We start from the raw sequence: 6,956 nt of genomic DNA on the forward strand, positions 1-6,956 counted from the left end.
GAGCTGAGGCTTTTCTTGGAGTTGAACTCCAAGTTATGACTTGTTTTGGGTGTTCAACTCTGGATCATGACGTTTTTCTGGCGTTTAACTCCAGACAGCAGCTTGTACTTGGCGTTCAACGCCAAGTTACGTCGTCAATTTCCGAATAAGGTATGGACTATTATATATTGCTGGAAAGCTCTGGATGTCTACTTTCCAACGCCGTTGAGAGCGCGCCATTTGGAGTTCTGTAGCTCCAGAAATTCCATTTTGAGTGCAGGGAGGTCAGATTCCAACAGCATCAGCAGTCCTTTTGTCAGCCTTCTTCAGAGTTTTGCTCAAGTCCCTCAATTTCAGCCAGAATTTACCTGAAATCACAGAAAAACACACAAACTCATAGTAAAGTCCAGAAATGTGAATTTAACATAAAAACTAATGAAAACATCCCTAAAAGTAGCTTAAACTTACTAAAAACTACCTAAAAACAATGCCAAAAAGCGTATAAATTATCCGCTCATCAGTAACATGAACTAGATTTAGTATCCCCTTACGACAGATGCCTATTTATGGATTAGTGAGAATCTAGGCTGGATACTTGGTGAAAAGGAGTTTAGGATGCTTAGTGAGTTTTTATTACAGTGCATTGTATTTATTTCGCACTTTTACCGTACTGGGAACCCATGGGCCCGAGGTTCTCATTTCGTATATATCTCTTGTTTTTCAGATACAGGTCCAAGTGCTCAGAAGTGAGCTGTGGTTCGTCTGAGAGACGGCGAAGATCTTTATTTTCTCTACTTTGTGTTTTGCTTAGAATCTCTTCACCTTTGTTTTGAAAAGATTATATTATGTGTTGAACTCTTTTGGAACTTGCCTATAGAGGTTCTTATGTTTCTTTTGGGAGAAATTAGGATGTACTATTGTCAGTTACTTTCATACTGTACCCTAGCCGGCCTAAACTTCGCGGGTCGCGACTAGTGGCTATTACTTATGTTATATATATATATCCATCTGTTATCTATCTCTTAATCTCCTTTATGCCTTGTCCGTATATCGCTTTTGGCTTCATAGTTTAACTTTTCGTTGTCGAAACGTCTGATACGTCTTCGCAATTTTATTTCTACTCTTTTCAGGCTTCTCGATTAATACTCCTTTTCGAAATTACCTATATTTATATATTAAAAATCCACCTGAGAGTCGTACCACCGTAATATCATTGACTTATGACTCGAGCATAAGGATTTGAATATTAGGGTGTTACAGAAGCCATCCATGTTCCGGAGTTTCCAGAATATATGAGTGCAGGTACGTAGTTGCCTATATTTATAAAAAGGATTAGAATTTTGTAATAATTTATCTTGATCGATGGACCAAATAGTTAAGTGAAGTGTGAAAATATACTCAATTAGCATTTTTTTATCTATTTATTTAGTTAAGTTTAAGATAATAATGTTGTTAGTTAGTTATTGATTTAGTTAAATATAAATTAGTATTTTTTAATCAGTATTTAATTATGTGTTTATGTTGTTATTTTGTTTAGAATGAGATAATAACCTGATGTAAAGTTTATCGGTTGCATGCCACTCAATGCATTCAAAACACACCAATGGCACCATAGCGCTCCACACAACCCAGTTCATGTAGATGTCTGTAGGAATTATGTCCGGATCCACACGATCAACAGCATAAGCAACCCACACAAACTGGAAAAAATAAAGTAAACTCATCATTACAACCCACTTCACAATAACAATAACAATAACAATAACAATAAGTGAAGGTTGTGGTAAGCTTAGAGAAGGGGGGTTGAATCTATGTCTTCCTTTTCTAAGTAGCTGTTATGACCTTTTAAAATAAACTTTCAATTTTGATTCTATTTGTATTCAACAATGGAAATTTATGAGACAATTTATTTTTGTCTCATAAATATCAGAAAACAGAACACAGCAGATAAGAGAAAAGCTAACACTAGCATATATCCTGGTTCGGTTGCCTTGAGCTATGCAACCTACGTCCAGTCGCCTCCACAATAATGCAGGAATTTCCACTATAGTTAAAAGTATTACATACACCAATTTCACATTCAAGTTCTAACCTAACTTGACATTGGCTATGCTAACACCTAACTATTCACTCTTAGTGCTAACCCAACTAAGAAAGGGATACCTAACAGGTACAAGATACAAGATACTTAACCAACCTAAAGAAATCAGAAAATAACTCTATACTTTTCTCTCAAGTGTATCACTCAGCCTTTTTCCACTCATGTCTTTTACTTGAGCTTTCTCACAATGCCTTTTCTCACAAGAAATTACAGAAAGATAAACATAGAAAAGTACATCACAATCTGTAAAACATGAAGGAGATTGACTTCATCAGTCGCATCTTTGCTATGTGTTAAACCAGATTCGCAAACCTCAGATTGAGTTCTTCAATATTGGCCGAATGCATCTTTGAAAGAAAGCATTATCCAAGTAGAGGAACTTTTCTTCAAAACACTACTCACAAATTCTGGTTTTTTCTCCTTATCACCAACCCACAGATTCATTTTTTCTCATTAAACCTTAGAGTAGAACCTTTGCTTCTGACTTCTTCATCTTAACCAAAAGCCATAAAGCAGCAACCGCATGAGTCTTCCAATGGTCAACTTGATCCGAGCCTTGAAAACCAACTTGGTCCCCAAGACATGTTTGAGACCGTGGATATACAGCAGAGAGGAATAGAAATCCTCTTTTTCATATAGCTCAAAATGGAGATACAGAGGGTTGAAGATGAAGAGAATAAAGTGTGTTGCATGTAAGAGGAAATGGATTACCTTGAGCTTTCTGATCTTTTCTTGATATGGTTGATTAGACCTCACCCTTCTTTGCTTAACCTTCTCTTTCCTTCTTCTTTCATGACTAGCTTAGGGACTAAGCTCTCTTTCTTACTTTTTCTAAGTTCAGTGATTTGACAAAGACAGAGAAGAAAGGAACGTTGCTTTGGAAGAAATGATAAAGAGTGAAGACTTCAATCTTGTATGAGAAGCTTGGTGGGATCAACTTGAATTGATGGACACGGGCTTGGATCGGATTTGATTTGCTTGGCCCGTTGGTTCCTTTCTTTGTTTCTTTTGGGCTCCACTTGATTAACCAGCCCATTAGCCTTGATATTTTTATTTTCACTCCAATTTTGGGCTGTTTGATTGAATTTTGGCCTGCAACAATTTATAAATAATTAGGAACATATAATTATTAACACTCAACACTAATTATTTATTTTTCCCAAAAACAATGTTTGTCCATCCTTTTGAAGATTCACTACAAGAAAAAACAATATTTGTAACAAAAAAAATTGTTACAAAAAATTAAAATTTTGAAACAAAAGAATTTTGTAACAAAAAAGGGGTCGTTGCAATATGTCCTGTTACAAAAAGTTTTTGTAACAAAAAACGAAACTGTTACAATTCAAAATGATATTTTGTAACAAATTTTTGTGATACAAAAACCAGAAGTCATTACAAAAGTGGTAACAAATTTTGATCTTCAAGGTATTTTTGGTGATAATCTATTTTTTCCTATCATAAAATTTTGTTACAAAATGTAACTTAATTTTGTAACATTTTTTTTCTTTAGTTACAAAATACTATTTATTTTGTAATAATTCTTTTTAATACAAATTACACACATAATTTATCAGATTAAATTATTTTTTAATTAAAAAATATATTAACTAATTTACTCAACAAGTCAATATTTATATAATATATAATAACATAGATAGTTCAAATATCTTTCATTAACTAAGATTGTTTTATAAATCTTCAACATATAAACTTTAAAGTACAAACTAATAAGACACATTGAAGAACCCTAATGAACTAGATAGATACATAGGACAAAAAAAACAAGGAATTATTAATCTCCAAAATGTAAACTATAAATTACAAACTCCATCATGTTCATACAGCTCCTTTCTCATTTCTCATGGAGAAGTTCTAATAAGTGCCACATACCTGAAAATCTTAAATAAAAAAATAATAATATAAATTGTCTAAGAAAATCTTAAATAAATTGAAGTTCCATACAAGAACAGAAAAATCTTAAATAATGCAGACTCACTCTAAGAAGTAATTAAGAACTTAGTATTCAGAAAGGGAACGAATACATTGTATTGCAAATATGAGTTTAGATATAGTGTCAAGTATTGAAATCGAACTGCATGCATGAAGAAATAGAAATCCAGCACAAAGTATGAAGGTACATGAAACTAAAATCCATCTAATAACTACTAGGCTGCAGCCACCACAGAATTCAACACAATCATGATTTGAAATGCAATAAAAAAAGTAGCTCAATATAATATAATGACCAACAGTCAATGAACTTACAAGTATACAAGGCACTGCATCTCAAGTAAGGAACATTCTGCATATTCAAAAGGAATTTCTGAATCAAACTTGGAAGAAGCACCCAATTTCATAAAAATAGAATTGGTTCATATCAATTATAATTAAAATACTTTGATTCCTGTTCACACCACATGATCATTATTCATTGCATCAACTAATCCTTCTTCCTTTTCTTTTTAATTTTTCTCTCATATAAAACTTCAAAATATAACAGTACTAACACTTTTCTCCCAATGTTACCAATTCATTAGAGATACAAAGAATCTTCAACAAAAGTAATCAAAAGACGCTAGTGTTAGTGGATGGTGCTACTATATGCTCTTTTATTAGTTCAGAGTTTTAACACTTTATAATAGATTTAACTAAACCTCAATCTTCTTTTACTTATAGGTTGATAGTTTCTATATACAAAGTAGTCAATAATTAATGTGCCAGAAATATGATATTAATTAAAAATAATAGTAATAAAAAGAAGTGATGCACTCATCACAAGGACACTTGCAGATTTTTATTTTATTATTTTTTTAAATGGCATGCAACACATTTCCTTTCTAAAAAAATAGTTTAAGCTTTTAAAAGAATTAGCTCATACCAATTATATTCTAAGTTCTAACGTGAAATCTCCAAATTATTTAATCTTTTGTTTTAGACCTATTAACAAGTTGAGATGCTAAAGATTAATATGTAAATAAAAAATAAAGAACTTCTAACATCTTGATATTCAAATTTTCAGAGCTCTGATCAATAGACGTGTTCACATCAAAGTCAACATAAGTATTAGGTAAGACAAGAAGTTAAAAAAATGACCCCAATAACATCAGTATAATTATCTACATACTACTGAAAAGGTAAATGCTTATAACCAGTTTACTGGGCTTCATTATAGCATTACAAGACATTGCTCTCAGTTAAAATATGTTTGCGTTTATTGAATGATGTTATTATCTAATGGATTTTCAAAAGGGGATTTTAGTAAAGCACATTATCAAATAAAATAAATGTATTATAAGAGCTCTCAATAGAAAAATTGAGAAATTGAGAGGAACTGAGACACCTTACCTGTAAAATTTGACAGTTTTTCAGTGTGCTTTTCCCACTTTGTAGTTCACAAAAAATTCCAAATAAAGAATAAGCAAACCGAACAGTAGTAATTGAGTTAGTAAAACATTAATCTTTAAAATTTTCCTTTCTTTGATTGTGGGGGGTGTTTTAAGTGATGATTTTCCTTTCTTTGGAATGGATAATTATAAATATATAATCCTCCAAGACTTATGGTACTTTAAAATGTTCATATAAATAGATAGTTAGATAGGGGTTTGGAGGATCACATTAAAAAAGCCTTCACTATCTAATCCCCAGACTTCCAAATAAGATAATGGTTTATTATATATAGATGCGCAGATTTCGATTAAATGTACTCCCACCAAAAGATAAATCTAGAAAAGTTAAGCTATTGTAATTCATCAAAAGAAGCAAACACCAGTTTCTATTGAAGTTTCATATCCATTAATGCTAAATTACTAAATTACAAGTAATAATTTGAAGTTCCAATAATACTAAATTACTAATCAGAACAAGTAAAAAAAGCAACAAATAAGAAAAAAACTACACAGAACAATAACCAACAGCCCTAATATTCACAAGTTCTGATAATAAAAAACAATATCCCTAATCAGAAATTTTAATAAATTAAATCCTAGACTTTCATGGCATTCATAAATTAAAACAATTAATTTTAAAATAAAATTTCCTACCTCAATTAGCCAAAACTCGGTAATTAAATGTAACAAACCATTCATTTGTTTTTAATTCCTAGTAGCAACAACTTTCCTCTTGGAGCAGTAGCAACAATGATCTCAGCACCAATCATAATTGTTTAGGAGATAAATTAGCAAAACTAGAATAAAATATGCTAACATAATTAGGACGAAAATATGACAGAAGAACAAAAAGGTAACAAAGCAAGGAAGAAAATGTTACAGGTCTCATAAACGAAGGAATTGGAACCAGAACGGGAACAGTGCTACCGGCAACAACGGCAGTGACATCCCCTTTCAAGTTTCACGATGACAGAACGCTCCTTGGCGGCTAGCTCCAGCGGCGACGACAATGGCTCTGGCGGCTAGCCCTGGCAACAGCAGTGGCAACTCCTCCCTCACCCCTCCATCGCGTCTGTCACTCACTCTGCTTCGTGCGATGGCGGCAGCTTCGGGCTCGACGGCAGCGCGCGATGATGGCGATGCAACAGCCGCGGCGAGCTGGACGCGAACGGCCTCCCTCCAACGGCGGCGACAGGACGCGGGCGACCTCCCTCTTCTCCCGAACTCTCTCTCTTCGCGTCTTGACAGCCCTTTCTCTACGGTTCCGTTTCTGATGGCGATTTAGCAGCAGTGACTAACAGTAAAGCGCGACGGAGGTTGCGCAATGATCACCAGTGGCGGCGCGGCCTCCCCCTTTTCCTTTCCTTCTTCTTTCCCGCGAGTCCCTCACTTCCTCGGGTTTCTCTCTATGTATGTGTCTATGTATACGCTTGTATTGGTTGTGTGTGGTGTGCTGTGAATGTTAGAAAAATATAGGGTTAGAGATTGAG

Source organism: Arachis duranensis, chromosome 4 (assembly GCF_000817695.3).
Source record: "Arachis duranensis cultivar V14167 chromosome 4, aradu.V14167.gnm2.J7QH, whole genome shotgun sequence".
NCBI classification, from domain to species: Eukaryota; Viridiplantae; Streptophyta; class Magnoliopsida; order Fabales; family Fabaceae; genus Arachis; species Arachis duranensis.